Source organism: Balaenoptera physalus, assembly GCF_965194825.1.
Source record: "Balaenoptera physalus genome assembly, chromosome: 3".
NCBI lineage: Eukaryota > Metazoa > Chordata > Mammalia > Artiodactyla > Balaenopteridae > Balaenoptera > Balaenoptera physalus.
Window position 1 is genome coordinate 93,585,378 of NC_138890.1, and position 20,366 is coordinate 93,605,743.

A 20,366-nucleotide genomic window follows, 5' to 3' on the forward strand; every position below is an offset into this window, starting at 1 on the left:
TAAGGTAAGTCTGGTCCAGCACTCAGCAAAACTCACAGAATGTTCTTTAGAGTGTCCCTATGATTTTAAGAGGTAAGAGTTATGTGCATGCTAAATCTAGATGTCTTATTTTTTATTTTTATTTTTCTTTGGCTGCGTCAGGTCTTAGTTGCAGCACGCAGGATCTTCGTTGAGGCACGCGAGCTGTTCATTGTGGTGCACGGGCTTCTCTCTAGATGTGGCATGCAGGTTTTTCTCTCTCTAGTTGTGGCGTGCAGGCTCCAGAACACGTGGGCTCTGTAGTTTGCGGCACACGTACTCTAGTTGAGGCGCACAAGCTCAGTAGTTGTGGCGCTTGGGCTTAGTTGCCCTGCGGCATGTGGGATCTTAGTTGCCTGACCAGGGATCGAACCCGCATACCCTGCATTGAAAGGCAGATTCTTTACCACTGGACTACCAGGGAAGTCCCATAAATCTAGATGTCTTTTAAAGAGGAAAAAGCACACCACAAACTGCCTCAGATGGCCAGGGTAGTGTGGAGGGAAGGAAAGGTGATCTACTATAAACCCAGACATGCCTGCTTTGGAAAGTTAATCTTGCTGCCTGTACTTCACATGGGACTATTTGTCAGTAGCTTGCTCTCTGTTCATTATAACTCTCATATTCAAGAAGAAGGAGAACTGGCCAAACCAGTAATATAAATGCATTGTATGCTCTACCCTCCCTCTTTATGATTAATTCTACCAGTGGTACAAATTTGCATGAATGAATGTCAGTGTGTTTTCTGCCCTGAACATTTCCTGCTGGCTTCAGTTCAGCCCTGCTGACATTTATTACAAATAATAGCTAAATATTCCTGATTTAATGGCTGCAGTGGCCCCACATCTGAAGGTGATGTCTATAATAAAAGCAGACAAGATGAGCTTATAACAAATAGTAATCAGATTGTGTTTGCCCACATAATGGATAAGCCTCACAGATACACTCAAAAAATGTAATCGTTGTTTTTTAAATGCAGCTGCTAGAAGTCACAGTTCAAGAACATATCGTTCGTTTTCTTTTTTCATTTCTCTTCTTCCTCCATCTCCTTAAAGTACCAAAGGCCTCTGTGCACAATCAAGATTGAATATTATCCCCTTTTTTATCTGGAAAAATGGGACACTGAACACAGAAGACTGGCTGTGTCCTTTTGTTCATCTTTTGTTACTCCTTCTAAACAAAGGGCATTGTCCCCTGATAAATTCCATTTTCTGCCTCTTATTCAAAGGTAGTTTACACACTAGCTAGGGCGATTCTCACACAATGCAGTGACTGGCAAAGATACAAATAACTTTCAAAGTTCTTTCAACCTGTTGACCCAGGTGTCCCTTCTGAAAGATACAAACTAGCATTCCACACCTCTCACAATTGATAAAGGAGACTATAAAACCTGAGATTACAAAGAGAAGACACAGAGTGCCTACTAAAGGCAGGTTTTAAAAACCTTTGGGAATAAAAGGTACTTTTCTCTTTATCCTACCCAAACTTCACAAGCTTCCATATGAAAACTGAAGAAGGTCAAGTTAGTATTGTCTTTTACTTAGCATTTAAACACTTAGGAATTTTACTCACTTGGCATTAATTGTGAATAATTTTCTGAAAATACATCTTTTTTTCTATTTTTGTAGCATTCTTTCCAGAGTAGACGTTGTAGAAAATTGTAATGAGAGGTAATTACAGCCACCAGAATTTTAAAATATATCCCATTGAGATATACTACTTGATTGGCAGACATTCCGTGCAGTGCATAAACTATGTGACACTTGGAAGCCAAAGTCTTAAACGATCTTCCACAATGATGAACACCAAAAATATACAACCTGAAGTTTAAGCATCATGGACCCAGGCACAAGCTAGCAGTAGAGCATTTTTGTTGAAGGCCCAACATCATGTCCTATTCTACAAAGCTACCTGCGGATGTCCCCAGTCATAACTTCTAACTCCCACCCTCCTCTGACTCCTCCAGCAGTCCAGTGGTCAAAAAGGCAGTGAACATGGTCTTGGGTCCACTGGTGCTGCTTCTCAAACTCTGCACCTCTACCACTACTGCCTGAGTGTCCAGCAATGGTTCCATTTGCATCAACATGTAGAATGTAGATTCAACAAAATTTTTACTATCTTGATATTCAGAAAGAAATTTAAATTTCCCACCTCACCATATTGGTTGGCACAGTCTCCCAAACTGAAATTTGTTTGTTCACTGTGATCCTCAAAAGACCTAGAAAATTAGGCAAAATGTATCCACATTGGCCAGGAATACAGACTGTCCTCATTTTACAGACGAGGACACTGAAGCCCAGAAAGCTATAGTGACTTGCCAAGAGTCACACAGTGAATTAGGAGAGAATTGTATCGTTGTCCCTGTCTTTAAGCCCTGAGTCAGTGCTTCCTCCATTATACTAGTCTCCATTCTCACCTCCATTCATTACACTAGTCTCCTATCTCACCTGTTCTCTCCTGGTTAATGAGAATCAATCACTTTACTTGTTTCATCTGTCCTGAGCTGCAAAGTTTGATCAGTGGGTTTTCTGGATTCTCAATTTATTAGATCCATTTGGCCAAACATATGACCAATGTATTATTTTGTCTATGAGCTATGTGGCTGCTGACAATCACTTGATGGTGCCACTGATTTCTAATACACATATCCTTTTCCCCTCTGGATGAGAAATCTTGCTTAGACTGACAAAGATGACTTCATGTGCATTCCTTTACTGCTAAGTGTGACCTTTTCATGGCCAGCCTTCAGCAGGCAGGCATTCAGGCACAAAGTTGCCTTTCTCCCTACAGCACTTCTCCCTACAGCACTATTTTTCTCCCATTTCTGTCACTAACAATTGTGCTCCTTCCAGAAATCCAGTTCACATGCTTAGCACATTGTGATCAGATTCCTCTGTCTCCCACCACTTGCCTTCACACATATTCAGCTTCACCTGAATGTCCATTATAATTCTGGGTACATCTTAAATAAATCTGTTTTAGCATCTGTGCCCTTGCTATGTTCTGGGCTGGGAATACTATTTCCCTATCCCATTTAGGTTCTGTTCAGATACTGCCTCTTCTTTGAGCCTTTTCCTGAATATCAGCCAGATGTGACTTCTCTCTACTCTGAGCACTTAATGCCCTTGTCACTTCTATTTTCATAGCACTTATACACTGGCCTACCTGTATTACAGTTATATGCACTAGGTGCTCTAAACCATGTAGTTTATAATTCATCCTTATACTGCACAGCACACAGCATAGGTACTTACTCTTCATTGGAAATAAATTTACATATATATACATATATACAAAATATTTATTCCAAAAGCCAGGGACTTCACGCTCCCAATGCAGGGGGCCCAGGTTCGATCCCTGGTCAGGGAACTAGATCCCACATGCTGCAGCTAAGAGTTTGCATGCTGCAGCTAAGAGTTCGCATACCGCAACTAAAAGATCCTGCATGCCGCAACTAAAAAAGATCCCGTGTGCCGCAACTAAGACCCGGCACAGCCAAATAAACAAATAAATATTTTTTTTAAAACATCATAGCCATATATTTTAACCCTAGCATAAAAAAAAAGATCTCTTCTATCATACAAACAATACATCTTTGCAACTCTATGTCAAAACTAAAATGAAGCATATGCTACTTCAATGTTCTGAAAGCTATATGAAAACTGAAGAGAAAGCAAAATGAATTTTATAGTTTAGCATCCTGTACCTGGCAGAAGCTGTGTGCTGAGACCTGAAGCAGGAATTACAGGCAGGTAATCAAAGAACTGACGCACCTGGGGTGGGAGGGAAGAGGATGGTTCTAAGAGTATAAAACCCAATCTGAATCCAAAAGCCCAGGAACCAGAAGCTGACGTCTAATGTCCAAGGGTAGGAAAGGATGGATGTCTCAGCTCAAAAAGAGAAAGCTAATTCACCCTTCCTCTGCCTTTCTGTTTTATTGGGGCCCTCAACAGATGGGACGATGCCTGCCCACACTGGGGAGGGCCATCTGCTTTACTCAATATTCTGATTCAAATGCTAATCTCTTCCAGAAGTACACCCTCAGACACACCCAGAAATAATACTTTACCAGCTATCTGAGCAACCCTTAGTTCAGTCCAGTTGACACATAAAATTAACCATCACAAAATGGCAAGTATTCAGATGTTTCAGTCCAGTATCTATAGCCAAGGTCAGAATTCTAGGAAAAATTCTAAAGAGCTGAGAATATGCCAACAAAGAAAGAAACAAACACACAAACAAAATTCCACAGAGGTGATTTCTAATGTCTAGTAAAGAAAACTGTAATCTGGAACCAGAGATCAAATTTTCATAGGCAAACAGCAAAGAAAGAGGAAAGAACACTGCCATTAGACAAAGAGAAAAGTTGTATCAACAGGGCCTAGATGCAAGTGTTGGGCATGGAGTCTGGCTCCACTCTCAGCATTTAATTCCCTTAGTTGCTACATTGCGAGAAGTCAGGAGCTCTGAAATAACCTAGGCAGAGTCTGTTGTTATCCTTATATTTGGCCCAGGAAACACTACTGATTTGGGCCTAAAAAAATGAGCATGAATTTTTAAGAGACAACACACCTTAGTAGGACAATCACCCAAAGCCTGTCCTCAAATTTTGATGTGCATATAAATCACATGGGGATCTCATTAAATTGCAGATTGTGATTCTGTGGGTCAGGAATGGATCTGAAATTCTGCATTTCTAACAAGCATTCATGCTGCATACTGCCTCCAAGCTCAAACTTTCTGTAAGAAAAACTTAAACAACAGCTAAATCAGAGCCCAAAATATAGTATAGGCATATTTTAAAATCGCAACCTAATGCTTAAATTAAGTAATGTACATACATAACTTACACACAGACTGTATAATTTGTTATATTATCTGTAATAACATGTTACATTATTTCAGACCTCAGAATACATGTTGTTACATTCCCTTGCCAACACATAACAAAAATTTTGAAGCACTTGTTTTCCATATTTATCTCTCGCCTCTGTCTGCTTACATTCTTTTTAATAGGTTCCAAATGAGAAATGTTCACTTCACAGGTTTTAATTACCTGAAATCCTTTTTTCTTTATTGATTACCAAGAGCAAAGCAGCTTTTTGTGTTAACCTTTCAAAATGTCCAATTTAACTTATGAATACAATATTTTTTCAGCTCAGCGTGTATAGATGATGCATACTGTTTCATACTGCCGTTATAAAAAGACTGTTTTAATTACCCACGAAAATGTTCTTGGGATGCAGAATTGTGAGAGTTCATGAACAGAACGGCCCAACAATTTATTGGAAGAGCACCCAGTATCAACCAAGCAACTGTATCTGTGGTAGATAAAGCATTCTCTCAACTACTGAGGAAATTTGTTTTGACACCACATTAGGATTAAATCAGTTATGCAATATACCATAATGGCTGCCTTTATTTTGTATTTTCAAAAACAAAAGCCTGATTTTCTGGATTCCTGCTAACGGACTAAACATTGGCATAAAGCCTGGAGACATATCAGGAGGAGGAAGGGGGCTGCTGGTGATGAGGTCATCCTGAGGCATTTGAATTCAGGGCTTCCATTATTCCAAGTGTTGTAGCTATTCTGGGAAGCTTCAAGGTCACAAAACCAACACTGCTTGATTGCAGTCACTTCTCTGATTCCTTGAGCAAGTGTTTGCTCCTTTTTACATTGTCTGAGCTTTGAAATTCACATAGCAACTTTATTCCCCCAACCCAATCAGAAGGCTTTCATGCAAGCCATTCTGCGAAACACAAAATCAGGGGGGAAAGAAGCTAAATCAAAACTCAAATAAAAAGCAGTGATAGAAGGCTTCAACAAAGTCCACACAGGGAATCAAACCTGCTTTTAAACAAAAATATTGACATAGCAATTTAAAATAAATACCAGCCTCATATGCTGAACACTTTATTATTGGCTCACAGGACTGCAAATGTAAGAAACACATTCTTCTCTGAAACACTGCCAAAGGCAAACCTCTTAAAAACCAAACATTGTGACATGTTCTTAAGTAGCTTGCCATCATGTCGATTGTTGCATTTGGTATAACATAACGGCTGCATGTTCATTAAGCCCACATTTTGCAATTAAGGTACATATGTTTTGCTTCTCCAAATGTCTGAAAGCCAGGTGGAACAAGTCAATCGCTCTGGTGACATTGAGCATTTTTACAATGCTGAATTCTAGCTCAGTATTTTGCATAGTATGCCTATTATATAGAAAACGGAATTGCCAATATGTCCTTTTGTGTAAAGCTGTAAAAGCTCAGAACATCTTAGCAAATACTGGCTATGCTGCTGCTAAGGTAACATGGAGCAGATGTCTGCAATTATCCTGTTAAAAAGTTTCATTGTAAAAGACCCTCCAAATAAAGCACTGATGCCAGTAATTGTACATTAATTGGCTTCGTTCCTCTGTGAAGGTATACCACAGCACTGACCACCCTCTGATTTGCTGCCTTCCAAAGCACACTGTATGCTAAAAATATTGAGAGGTCCTTGTTCTTTCATTGCCTTTTAATCTTTAAGTAATGTGCCCATAAAAATAAACCCAGTGATTCTGTCCTGACATTCAACATTTCTTCAAATTTTTAAAAAGCAAAATAAAAATGATTTCATTATGACTTGAGACTCGTAATACCTAAAGATAAGAGGCAGAAACAGAGTAAAGAGGCTGACCTAAAGTTAAAATGGTTAAGTTGCAGTTCATTGGAACCTTGAAATTGTGAGCACTTGGGCAACTGAAATGTTAGGTGTCAAATAGCTAAACAAAATATGGTTTTTACAAATAAATCCCAGCAAGGCTAGAGTTGTGTGACCTTCCCCAATCTACCGCTCTAGGTAGAGCACAGTATAACTCTCATTGAAATGTCAGGAAGACCTAATTAGCTGAAAGCCTCAACAGGGGTGAAAGGGCAATGGGAAGGCAAACCAAGGATTGCTTCAAAATTGCTCTCACTGTGCATCTACCGGAGAGGAGTTTGGGAAGATTGCATAAAGTGCAAAAGCTCTTTCTGGTATTTTTGACAGTTAAAGTACCCTAAATTGAAATGCATTCCTATATAACAGAAAAAGGAAGAAAACAATTTCTAGGGAGTGTTGATGGTTATGAGATGGTTAGTCTGCTGTAAAAGCCCATGCAACTTGGTGAAGTTTTTTAAAAACTGCAAATATTAGATAAATGTGATGTATGAAATCTTCCATGTTTAATCACTCACCACTCACCCTTACCCAGTCTCCCACACCCAGCTCAGCAGCATCTTTCAGTGTTTCTCTTTTCATTGTTTCAGGGAAAGGTTTAGAGAGATCTGGTCACTTCTGATTTACCCTAGACAAAAGAAAGAGCAGGAATAGAGATGGAAAGGTGTGAAAATCTGAGCAACTTATGATTTACCTCCCAGGACAGTTAAGTTGAAACAGCACTGGAATAGGAGTCTGAGGATCCTTCAGTCACTAACCAGTGTGCATCTTGGACAACTCAGTCTTTCTTTGATATCATTTCCTCATATGTAAAACAAAGAGACATGTCTACATCCAGTTTTGAATCCCTTTGGTGTTACAAGATTCCCACTTCTGCATTTTCTTCAATGTTCTTTTTTTTTTTTTCTGTGAATGTAAAATTAGACTTTTTTTTTCTAATTGGGGTATAGTTGTTTTACAATGTTGTGTTACTTTCTACTGTACAGCGAAGTGGAGTTCCCTGTGCTACACAGCAGGTTCTTATTAGTTATCTATTTTATACATATTAGTGCATATATGTCAATCCCAATCTCCCAGTTCATCCCACCACCACCACCCACCCCCCTCCTTCTATGTTCTTAAATACAGAATTCTCTTCCCTTTATTCAAAAATTTTCATCTATAAGCTTATGAGTAATACTCAATGAAAAAACAACTTTGGAGTTTCAGTAAATCTAGAAAATGAAAAGGAAATGAATAGGGTATTTGTAACTATTGAAAGCATCTCAGATTCCAGAAGGAGATCCCATAACAAGGTCTTCAAAGATGGTCAAAGTTTGGGAAGACTTTGAAAGAGCTGAGAAGATCCAAAGTTGTTCAGATAAGATTCCAGAGGAATTCATATCAGAATCACATAGGTGAGGTCCTAATTCATGGTAAAACCTCTTAACCTATATCTCAAGTAAAAGAATACCTAGAGATTTAAAAAACAAATATTGAGAGCCTGCTGGGTAGAAAGCACTGTCCAAGTGCTCAAAGAAGAAACGAACACAACGTGGACCGTGCCAGCAGGACGTGACTGCTTTGTAAATAAAAATAACAAAAAAACAAAAACCTCGAGCCCTTGAGCTGCTTGCACACCACAGACACCTTGAGGCCATTAGTTAGAGATTACATCGATGCAGGCAAAATAAACACAGTTAATCAAATCAGCTTACTAAAAGGACAAAATCGGATTGTCTGAGTGGAAAACCATCAACCCAGTCCAGACTAAAATCAGACAATTTGGTCAGGGTGTGAAAGCAAACCACTGTTCGCTTAATTTAACAGACATTTCACTTTGAACCAGGTGTTCGGCTGACCCTAAGCTTCCTCTAGAAAGTGGAATCTGACTTATTTCATTGTATTTGTTCTAAAATAATAAGACCAGACCAAACAAATGGGAAAACAAAAATAAAAGCACATGACCAAGATGAACATAGAAATCACAAAAAATATAAAGTAAAAGAAAGGAAAGGAAAATGAGAGGATTGAGTTAGATGATTTCTAAATGCCCTTTTCAGTTCTTAAAAAAAACCCTTTGATTATATCGAAGATCAGAAATTAGAGAAAATGAGTTCAGATAATCCAAACACCACAAATAACTCCAGGATTATATATGAAATAATGCATTTCAAAGTACATTTATCCAAAGTACTATTTAAATTATTTCTATTCAAAAAATTGACACTTAAGAACTTAAGTGTCAAATTCAGTGCCAGGTGTGAAGATGAGTAAGACATATTTAACAGTTACATGAAGAACACATGCTTACTTCCACAAACTGACATTTCTTTCTTGTGATCACTTAGGTTATTGCACTAAAAATACCCCAAACATAATGATGTTTTTCAGCCAGTTACATAATTGTATCATATTTTGATACTTTCTTGAAAAATAGATGAAATTATATCAGATCCATATACTCGACCTAAAATTTCCAATTTCTTTTATATGGCATGTTACAGGTGGTGGGCAAGGAAGAACTGCTCTAAGAAATAAAAACTGGAGCAGACTACGTCTGCATCATAATTAAGGTTCCACGTTTAAAGTTGAATTATCTCTAAAGATCTCTAGATATTCTCCCTTACATCTCACCCTTATATTTATTTTAACTAAGACAGCATCACTCAATTCTAGAAGTTTCTATAGTAATTTGGAAAGATTGCAGTTGAAATGCTTCATTTCCTGGACGCCAAAATAGCACCTCCTATAGGCTTATCATAAGACAACACCAGTGGGTAAAACTGCAAGATTGTTTTAAATTAAACTAAAACTTGATTTAGGTGAATTATATTAATTGATGCTGACTTGAGTTTTCTATGGCAAAATATCACTACTATTTCAATATGCTGCTTGTATACACTTATCATGTTGCACTTCACACACAGTGTAAAAATATTCTGAGTAATATATAAATCCCAGAACCTTTAGAAGAAAATGTTACGAAAGATATTCAGATTTTCCAAAAGCATACACTAAAACGAATGTTTTATTATCTTACATATAAAATCTTATCATTGCCTTTACTGCAAAAACTGTATATAACATACTAGGCACTCCAATCATTGAATTTTAGAACTGAAAAATATCTTAGAGACTGTAAAGTCCAGGAAAGCAAAGAAACAACACACACACGCTGCCATTCATCTTTCCTAAACCCAAGGCAGACAGCACCAATCAATTTCAGGTTTCATTTTTGCTAAGCCTAGGTGTGGTCTCCAGTGCCTATCCACACAGCACTCTAGGGTGCCCTTACCAATCATTCACAGCTGGCACAGAAGATGAAATACATTTGCTAACTCAACTCCAGTCCAGAATCCTCAATGTACAAATAAAGAAACTGAAGAAATCCCCCATTTTGCTATTCCATTAGTTTTGTAATAGAGCTAAGATTTAAACAGATTTCAAGCTTTTATAGCTATATCTTGTTGCCTTGGAGAACTTTTTTAATAGTAAGAGACAGGAGGTTTGAAATTAGAATATTTTTAACTTAAAAATCTCATTGTCTTATTTTCATTGCATTGCAGCTGCTGACTTTCATATACATAATGTGTTATTTTTTATGCTGCCTCTCTTTGTAAGCCAAAAATGCTTCTTAAGAAAAGAATATTAGGGAGTTCTCTGGTGGCGCAATGGTTAAGAATCCGCCTGCCAGTGCAGGGGACACAGGTTTGAGCCCTGGTCTGGGAAGATCCCACATGCCGCGGAGCAACTAAGCCTGTGTGTCACAACTACTGAGCCTGTGCTCTAGAGCCCGCATGCCACAACTACTGAAGCCCACGTGCCTAGAGCCCGTGATCCGCAACAAGAGAAGCCACCGCAATGAGAAACCCAAGCACCGCAACGAAGAGTGGCCCCTGCTCGCCTCAACTAGAGAAAGACCACGAGCAGCAACGAAGACCCAATGCAGCCAAAAATAAAATAAATAAATTAAAAAAGAAAAAAAAGAAAAGAATATTAGTCCTTATCTTAAAAATATATACGTATTATTAAAGAAGTTACAGTTTGTGACAAATTGACTTCAAGAATTCATGGGGCCAGTCAGTCCTGGAAATAGTTTCTCCTACTTAGCATATCTCAGGTTTGCTTTACTAATGACCAAATAATTCTGGAGTTGTCCAACTTCACATGAGGATATCTTAATTGGTTACTCTGATGCCTAACAAAGTCTATCAACCATCTTTATGCTATATGAATCACTACATCATCACTCAGAGGCAGAATCCCCTTCCAAGGATTTTGATTTGGTGCCAAACAGGTGATACTTGGGCTCTGGCCCCATTCTCTTCCCACACATATATCCTTTTCTCCCTTCCCACTGTGCCATCCAAACATGACACAAATTCAGCCCTTAGAACTTTAAAACAAATAAGAAACGCTTGTTTCCCTTACCATCCAGTTATCGATGCACTGAATAAACATTTACTCTGTATCCATTATGGGACAGGTGTTGTTCTAGGTGCTAGGACTCAGCAGTCAACAAAGTAAAAATCCTGACTCAGTGAGTTTACATTCTCATTTAAATTTTAATAAGTAAATATACAGCATGTCAGTTGCTGATGAGGGCTGAGGAAAAAAAATAAAGGGAGAACGGGGGTATAGAGAGTGATGGGGGAGGCTCTTTTATATAAGCTGGTCAGGGAAGACTTCACAGAAAACCCATTTAGCCACATAAAAGTCAGGTATACTTCATGAGAGCTGTTTCAAGGTCATCAAGTGGGCTCAAAGACAAATAGGGACAAAGGATATACAGTATGTATTAGAACAGCCCTTTCTAGGAGTTTTACTCTAAGAAGAGCAAAAAATGGAATAAAAAAATTTTTTGGAGTTTTGCTATTGTTGTTATCTGTTTTTAAGACAGGAAAAAGCTTATGTGTTTGTTCATTGGAATGATTTGACAAAAAGCAAAAAATCATGAAGCAAGAGAAAAAAGATTTGCTAGAGCAATGTCCTTGATTAGGACAGAGGAGATAGGGTCTTAAGAGCAAATGGCAGGAATATCGGGTGGGGGAGGAGAGGTGGAGGGTGTTGCCATAGCAAGAAACACATTTCATCCATAGTGAAGGATGAAAGGTAGAATGCATATGTATAGATAAGATGTAGGGGGTTGCATAGGGTGAGGAGAGAAAGATAGAGGAATTTCTCTTCTGATTACTTCTGTGAAATAATACTTCTCTTCTGTGAGATAAGAAACAAACTTATAGCTTAAAATAAGAAGGAAGGAAGAAATGTTGAAGGTTTGAGGAGAAAGGAGACTCTCTCTTTCTCCTCTACCTGCTAAACAACCTGAACCAACCACTCCCTTGCCCATGTTAATAGAAAAGCATAGGAAACTATCTACTCTTTGCTAATCATCCACACCACTGTCTCCGTACATAATCAAGAGTTGACTGTTCCAGAAAGACTGGCAAATGGTTGGCTTATTACTTTCACCTTGAAAATAGTTTTCAAAAATCACTTAGCCCACATATATGTTATATACGCTCCCCCTCCCCATCCCCAACCATTTCCTAATTATAACCACATCATTTTAGTGTCTTCTCTGACTTCACTCAGGACATAAGCATCTTTCTAAAACAAAGTTCTTCAGAAATGCATTCACTGGGGAATCAAAAGAGAGGAAAATTACTCACTGTCCTTTAGTCCTTCCAACCAATTTTCTTTAAACCTCATCTTTATCTCTTTAGTCCCTTAATCCTTACGCACTTTAAGTTGCAGTCTGATAAATATGCCATAGAGCTTTTTTTTTTTTTTTTTTTTTTTTATTTATCTATGGCTGTGTTGGGTCTTAGCCTCTGTGCGAGGGCCCTCCCCAGGCGCGGCAAGTGGGGGCCACCCCTCATCGCGGTGCGCGGGCCTCCCACCACCGTGGCCTCTCTTGCTGCGGAGCACAGGCTCCAGACGCGCAGGCTCAGCAATTGTGGCTCACGGGCCCAGTCGCTCCGCGGCATGCGGGATCCTCCCAGACCAGGGCTCGAACTCGCGTCCCCTGCACCGGCAGGCAGACTCTCAACCACTGCGCCACCAGGGAAGCCCTGCCATAGAGCTTTAAAGACTGGAAATACATTAGAAAATGTAAATGATACCATAACATAAAATCTGCTCTACTGAAATGAGTAACTGTTATTCTCATGGTATCATACTGAGACATAAACGTAAAGCAGTTCGCATCTGTGATTATTTCTAACACACAAACTAAGCACGTTTCTGTTTATCTGGAGAAGAGGAGTGGAAAAACAAGGAGGATTGAGGGAGCTGTACTGGGATGTTTCTGGAACCTTTAAACTTACCTTTTCCAACAGATAAAATATTTGGCCTAAATATTATGGAAAACCTCTTCTGACCAGTGTATCCCCGGGATAGAAATCTGTTGTAGTAGCAAGTCACACTTTGCTTAGGGCAAGACAGTCCCCATATAGGGAAGAATATAAAAGTAATCCTGCTGACTTCAGCTGCAGACTGAAAGCTAGGGCTGGAAAGATCTTAGACAATCAGAGGGTTCTCTTTCCCTAGGCTTTCTTAGGAAGAGCCTAAAATATCTTTGATTTATTTGGCATTCATTACTGTGAATGACAACTTGATTTCCTAAAATCTAGCTGACTGTTACGCAAAGGGTGGAAGAGAGCATTCAGAGGATGCAGAGTGGAAAGCAAAGGACACCGTAGGGCAGAGTTGGCAGGGTTTGTGATCTCTGGTGGCAGAATTTGAGGGAATATAAAGGTGCAAAGAAGAAAAGTCAAAAACAAGTAGAAAGAAACATAAAGAAAAAGGATAAGGGAAGCTACAAGAAGAGAAAATGAGGGCTTCCCTAGTGGCGCAGTGGTTGAGAATCTGCCTGCCAATGCAGGGGACACGGGTTCGAGCCCTGGTCTGGGAAGATCCCACATGCCGCAGAGCAATTGGGCCCGTGAGCCACAGTTACTGAGCCTGCGCGTCTGGAGCCTGTTCTCTGCAACAAGAGAGGCCGCGACAGTGAGAGGCCCGCGCACCGCAATGAAGAGTGGCCCCCGCTTGCTGCAACTAGAGAAAGCCGTCGCACAGAAACGAAGACCCAACACAGCCAAAAATAAATAAGTAAAATAAAATTTAAAAAAGATAGCATCATGTAATGGCAATTCTATAAAAAAAAAAAGAGAGAAAATGAGAAAAGTTAAAAAAGGAAGGTGGTATTGTAATAACAGAAAAAAATTAGCTTAGATCTCTTCCCCTCACATTAAAAGGCAAAATGTCTGATAGATAATTAAATGCCAAAAAACTTAGAAAAAAATAGTATATTTTTAATATCTCTATGGGGCACCACATTTTAAATGTAAAAGGATAAGAAATCACCCCAAAAGACTGACCGGTTTACTTAAAGAAAATGTAAAGTTTCTAACATCAGAACACACCATGAAATAAAAAGACAAATAGTTTCTCTTCTATATCCTTCTCTCCTTCCCTTCCTTTCCTGCAAAATTCTGTCCCAAACTGACAGATAAGGCCAAGCAAGGTAGTGTCAGAATGGGGTTATAGGTATTCTGTTGAGCCAGTGAGAAGCCAGAACATTTGTGGGTGAGAAGGGCTTGGTCTAGGAAGCAGGAAGGGAATGGGAGCAGATGGGCAGCCTAGCAAAGCTGCCTGAGCTCAAGCGGGAAGAGAAGGTCATGTCCAAGTAAGGGAGCAGCCTGGCACACGTTACTGAAGGCTCAGTAGAGTTAAGAAGACATCTAGAGGGGTGGGAGGGGAAGGTGGTAAGATGGGAGACAGGTTATGGAGAGACTGATCAAATAAGTAAATACATGGTTGATAAAAGGAGTCAGGTTTCTCACTGTGGAGAAAGGGCTAACAAATATAGGAAAAAAGACAAGTGGAATGAACCTTGATGTGGGACTGGAATTAAATATAACAGGGTGAACTTACTGATTTCATAATATACAGACACTTGTAGAAATAAATGTAGATGTACATTTATTTATTTATCAGGCGTCCCTGAGGACGCCTGAGGGCAGTGACACCACCAATACCCATGAGTACAGTACACTGAGCACCCAGGTCTTGTTTTCTGACGTGACTAGAAGATGCAAGCTAAGATATCTACAGTGACTGTTCAGGATGTTAAAATGATGGACACTTTTTTGTACTTTGCTCTTGTTCTTTGCTGTCTTTCTTCAACAAGTCTCTAATACTTTTATAATGACAAATGAAATGTGTAAGAGAAAAGGGAGGGAGATGAAGGCTCTGTGGTCTATTCTGCAGACTACACCCCTTTCACAGGCCTCCTTGTTCTTGCCTTCCTTACTGTCACAGCTAAAAAACAAAACAGTCCCATTTTCCAGCTTACTTTGGAGCCAGGTGTGGACATATATCAGAGTTCAGGCCATAAGAAATAGGCAGAAATCCCCAGAGATTTTGTACATGAATTAAAGCCTGTTAGCCTACTAGTTCTTTTGCTCTCTTGCTTCCTCCTGCCTGGAAGACATATCCTCTCCCAGTAGGTTCAGCAGCCATCTTGTGACCCTGAGTCGATAAGCATGAGGACAAAGGCCTACACACTAAAGAGAACAGAGTTGGAAGATGGAAAGCAACCAGGTCCCCAATGACCTCCTTGAGCTTCTGTGCCAGCCCTAGACTCCTCACCCATGAATTTCTTGTTTCACTAAATCACTAAGCCTCACGTGTTTAAACTGCTATTTATAGTAGAATGCATCCCTAACTGATACATATATTTAAATAAAGAGTGAAGAAGAAAAACAGAAAAAGTACTTAGACTGTATACAAAGAGAAGGCTTCAGCTAAGGTATCACATGACCTTCATGGCTGGGCTCTGCATAACAATATTGATGTTGTCATTCCAGAATTACAAACATGTCATGTGCCTACAAACAAAAAGGGCACAGTTTTCTAAAAACCCCTTCTTCCTTTGAGTGAGAACTACCTGTCTCCTAAAATATGGCATTTAATTCAATTATACATGCCACTCATCTCTTACAAACACTAATCAGTTTTCTGATATCTATTAGATGTAACTCTTTATCCTAAATTCTATAACATTCCTGAGACTACGAAGTGCATTAGCAAACATTAAGGATCTAGCCTTGTTCATTGCTTCTTGAATCTTCCTGGTTTTAACTTCAAGGATAGGGCACTTGAGACCAGGACAGGGCTGGGGAATATGGCACCTGTATCCTTAAGTGATAGTGGAGCAAATACATAAGTAAACTTTCATCCTTTGGGGCACAGCCCAAAGTGACCTCTTGTGAGCAAAACTGAATTCAAGTCTTATGCTTATGTATTAGCTAAAAATGTGTATATTCAATACAAGGTGTAAGAGAAGATATTTGCAATACAGATATTTGGCAAAAGGCTAGTACCCAAAATATACAGTGAACTTCTACAAATCAATAAGAAAAAAATGAAACCAGAAAACCCAGTAAAAAGGTGGACAAAAAATGAACACTTAACCAAAGAGAGTATCTAAATTACAAGAAAAATATTTAAAAATATGAAAATATTTCATTTAGGAAATGCAATTAAAATTAAAATCAAGTATCACTGCATACCCACTAGAATGACTAAAATTAAAAAAATGGAAAATTCTGTCAAGAACCTGAAGCAACTAAAACTCTAATACACTGCTAGTATGAGTATAAATTGTACAACTACTTTGAAAAACTGTATCTTTTAAAGCTAAACATATATAAACCTATGACCCAGCAACTTAGCTCTTAGAAATGCATACATATTTTTATGTCATATGAAAGCCATCTGTAATAGTCAAAATCTATAAATTGCCCAAATGCCCCTCAAGAGCAGAATGTATAAACAAAATGTAGTATATTCACACAATGAACATGATACAAGGAGAATGAACAGTCTACAGCTACACACAGAAAATATTGTTGACTCTCCCAAACACAATGTTGAGGGAAAGAAGCCAGCCACAAAAGAGTACTGCTCTATGGTTCCATGTCTATAAAGTTCAGAAACAGGTGGAACTAATCTGTGCTGTTAGAAGTCAGGAAAGTGCTCACTCTTGGTGGAAAGAGGTAGAGACTGGAAAAGTGCACAGTGGGGTTTGAGGGTGCTGCTAATGTTCTATTTCTTGATACACTATTAGCTGTCATCAGTGAAAATTTACCACCTCTACACTTATGTTCACTTTTCTCTATGTATATTTCAATAAATAGATATAAAAGTTTAAAAATGCACATACACTCTGCATGCTTCTTTGTAATTTATCTATGTTTAGTATTTTTAATTTATTTATTTGTTTTTATTTTTGGCTGTATTGGGTCTTCATTGCTGTGCGCAGGCTTTCTCTAGTTGTGGCGAGCGGGGGCTACTCTTCATTGCGGTGCGCGGGCTTCTCATTGTCGTGGCTTCTCTTGTTGTAGAGCACGGGCTCTAGGTGCGAGGGCTTCAGTAGTTGTGGCTCGTGGGCTCTAGAGTACAGGCTCAGCAGTTGTGGCTCACGGCCTTAGTTGCTCTGTGGCATGTGGGATCTTCCTGGACCAGGGCTCGAACACGTGTCCTCTACATTGGCAGGCGGATTCTTAACAACTGCGCCACTAGGAAAGCCCCTATGCTTAGTATTTTTAAATTTAGGGTTTTTTTTCTTCCGGGTAGTCAATAAAAAGTTGATATTATAGAGAGGATAGATTTATATATCAGCCTCTGTACCACTTAAAAACAACCACATATTCCCTAAGATATCTATCTGTTCTCCAGTTTGAAGGACATGGAAAGAAGTTCCCATTCTTTGCCATGAGATCAAAAGCCATTTGGCAAAGCACACATTCTATTCTCTTCAGCCTGATTTTCAGATACACTTACAGTTAATATTCTATCCATATCAAACATGTGCTATTTGCTATGCTGCCCCATTGTGTCATTCCCCCAAATCTTTACTTATCTCCATTATCTAGAGCCTAAGACATAATGAATGCTCAATATTTATTAAAATAATAAAAAGTTGGCATTCAAGTTGATTTTCAGCATTGATAGCTACTCTGTATAATGATCCCTCACTCATCACAGAAGTTTCTGGTGGCCACTCCCCTTGGGGATCTGGCATACCACAAACTCCAGACATTTTTCTGTAACAAACAGAAAGTATGAACCATGCCCTATGGTATTACATGCTCAGATGTCAGCAGTTAGTGTGATATTTTAAAAAAAACTAAGACAAACACAGCTTAGTGTGTTACTCTCTAGTCATTACCCACACATTCTGCACAACCCCAAACCTTCAATCCCCACCACCACACACACACCAAATGTACTGGTTTATGTTAAAAAAGTGACTCAGCAGATAAGAAACGGCAGAATAGCTTACTTATAAAGTGTGCACTTTGGGGTCAGACAAATCTGAGATCACCTACTGATTCTGCTTTTCTACTCTCAGAATATAAGTTCTTTGACTTAGCAGTTTTTGTCTTCTGATTCACTGTTGTATTGTCAGCACCTAGGCTAAATTATGGCACATGACTGGCACTTAATGATTATTTGTTGAGTGAATATATAAGATTGGCAGCATCAAAAACAGACCGTCACACTTCTTTTCCACACACAGAGCATCTGACATCCCCAGACCAGTAATGCTAAAGTTGCTATGCAATTCAGACTCCTTATGAAGAGAGAACATGTGACAAAAAATATAGCTCTGTGTCACAACAAAATAGAATGCAAATAGTGACTACAAGCTTTTATACACTGTACAACTTCCAGATTAAAAAATGAAGAAATATGCAATAAATTATGTGATCTGGTTTTCAGAATAACCATTCCAAATTTACTAAAACTAAAAACAACAAGGATTACATTTTTCTTTACCAGAAACCTTCTCACTTTGGAGAGAATAACAAATAAAGTGAAATTAATTAAAATATTTATCTAGTAATACACATGCAGAGAGGTGACAAGAGTGTTGGGCTTGGAGTCAGATGGACCTAAATTTTAATTCAGCTCCGGCACTTATTAATAGTATGAATGACCATGGAAAAGTTTCACCTGCAAAAAGAAGATAATTATATACCTCATGCGGTATGTAATTTATGAGGAGTAAAAAAGATAATACATTAAGGTTTTAGTACATAATCTGGCAAAAACCAAGTTCTTAATAAATGTTAGATCTTGTTATTAGAGTGTCTTCTTGATAAATATTATGTTGGATATTTCACTTGGTTTTAATTTCTAAAAATATTTTTAGAGGAAATTCAGCAGCATCCACACTTTCAGGAGTTTCTGAACCCGCTGATATAAAAAAAATCAGAAGCTTATTTCACTCATGGGGTCAAACTTGCATATGAGATCATCAACCAATCTTCCTCTATTATGTTGAGCAAAATTATTTTCCCAAAGTGATCCACCTTTAATCCAGTCATAAAGAGTTGCGGTTCCCAATTTTAATTGACAAATCTAATTACTGTAATGAATTTATTTATAGTCACTATTCAATATCTATTGATAGTTTCTTGACCTTGAAGAATATCATCCAATTAACATGGCAATATGTGTTAATGGATTTTTAAATTACTTCACACTGGATAAACGGTAAAAGGAAAAAAGAGAAATTCATTTTCAGAAAGAAGAATCACAATTGATGAAAACGAGCCTTATACATGGCACTGAATCTGGAACACTAAGGGTTTCCTTCCATTCATTTGATATTATGATGTGAGGGGGCCAGTTATTTTACAGACGGGGTGGTACATGTTTGGGGAATTCTTTCAGAGACTCAGGGCCTAAATTCAGGCAACAAAATGTCTGCTCAACTCCAAGAACAAGATAGCTTTTTTGTTTTAAGAATTTGTTAAATTTTAGTTAATTTTTCAGAATATAAAAAGTTGATGAGTGACTGATTAATAAAAACCACCAACTCCCTGAAATAATGAGAGACAAGAAACCTTTCTTAGAAAATTAAAGGGGAATGACTACATTCATACCAGTGACCCCTAGAGAAGGAGCAGTGACCCTTCAGTTGGTACTTTCCTCACTGCCTGGTCATGTCCCTTCCCATTCTCCATATTTATTTCACCCTGTATTTCAGGCCTAATTTTAGACACAGAGTTGGAATCACAGATCATCAGAGCTGTAAGGAATCCTAGAAATTATTTACCCAATCCATCATTTACAGGAAAAATGCTAAGAAGTTGAGAGGTGAAGTGACTCATCCTTGATCAAGTGATTAATACTTTTGTTTCCTTCTTAATCTCTTATTATACCATAATCCTCTCCAAAAGAGGGATCTTACATTAGGGTGTGAGACGGACTGAATTTTGGTCCCCCCCAAATTCATATGTTGAAGTCCTAACCCCCAGTACCTTAAGATATGACTGTATGGAGACAGAGCCTTTAAGAGGTAGTTAAGATTAAATGATGGGAAAAGAATTTGAAAAAGAATAGATGCATGTATGTGTATAACTGAATCACTTTGCTGTACACCTGAAACTAACACAACACAGTTAACCAACTATGCTTCAATATAAAATTTTAAAAATTTTTATTTACTTCAGAAAAAAAAAGATTATATGAGGTGGTAAGTTTGGGGACCTAATTAATTATGAATGATGTCCTTGTAGGAAGAGGAAGAGACACCAGGGACAAATTCCACAGAGGAAGACCAAGTGAGGACACAGTAAAAA

At 38.5% G+C, this 20,366-nt stretch overlaps 1 protein-coding gene across 3 annotated transcripts in view; it reads right to left on the reverse strand.

The window, feature by feature from the left end:
* LOC309658989 (uncharacterized protein) overlaps positions 1-20,366 on the reverse strand; it is a 703,210-nt gene that overhangs the window by 581,177 nt on the left and 101,667 nt on the right. Inside the window, exon 1 of one of the 3 annotated variants that reach the window (XR_014262473.1) lies at positions 7,255-14,682. The exons of 1 other annotated variant lie outside the window; for it this stretch is intronic. The gene's annotated coding sequence lies outside the window, so the exon portion shown is untranslated. Of the gene's footprint in view, positions 1-7,254; positions 14,683-20,366 lie in introns of those variants that run through there. One more of the 3 variants, XM_082458306.1, reaches the window with a different exon arrangement.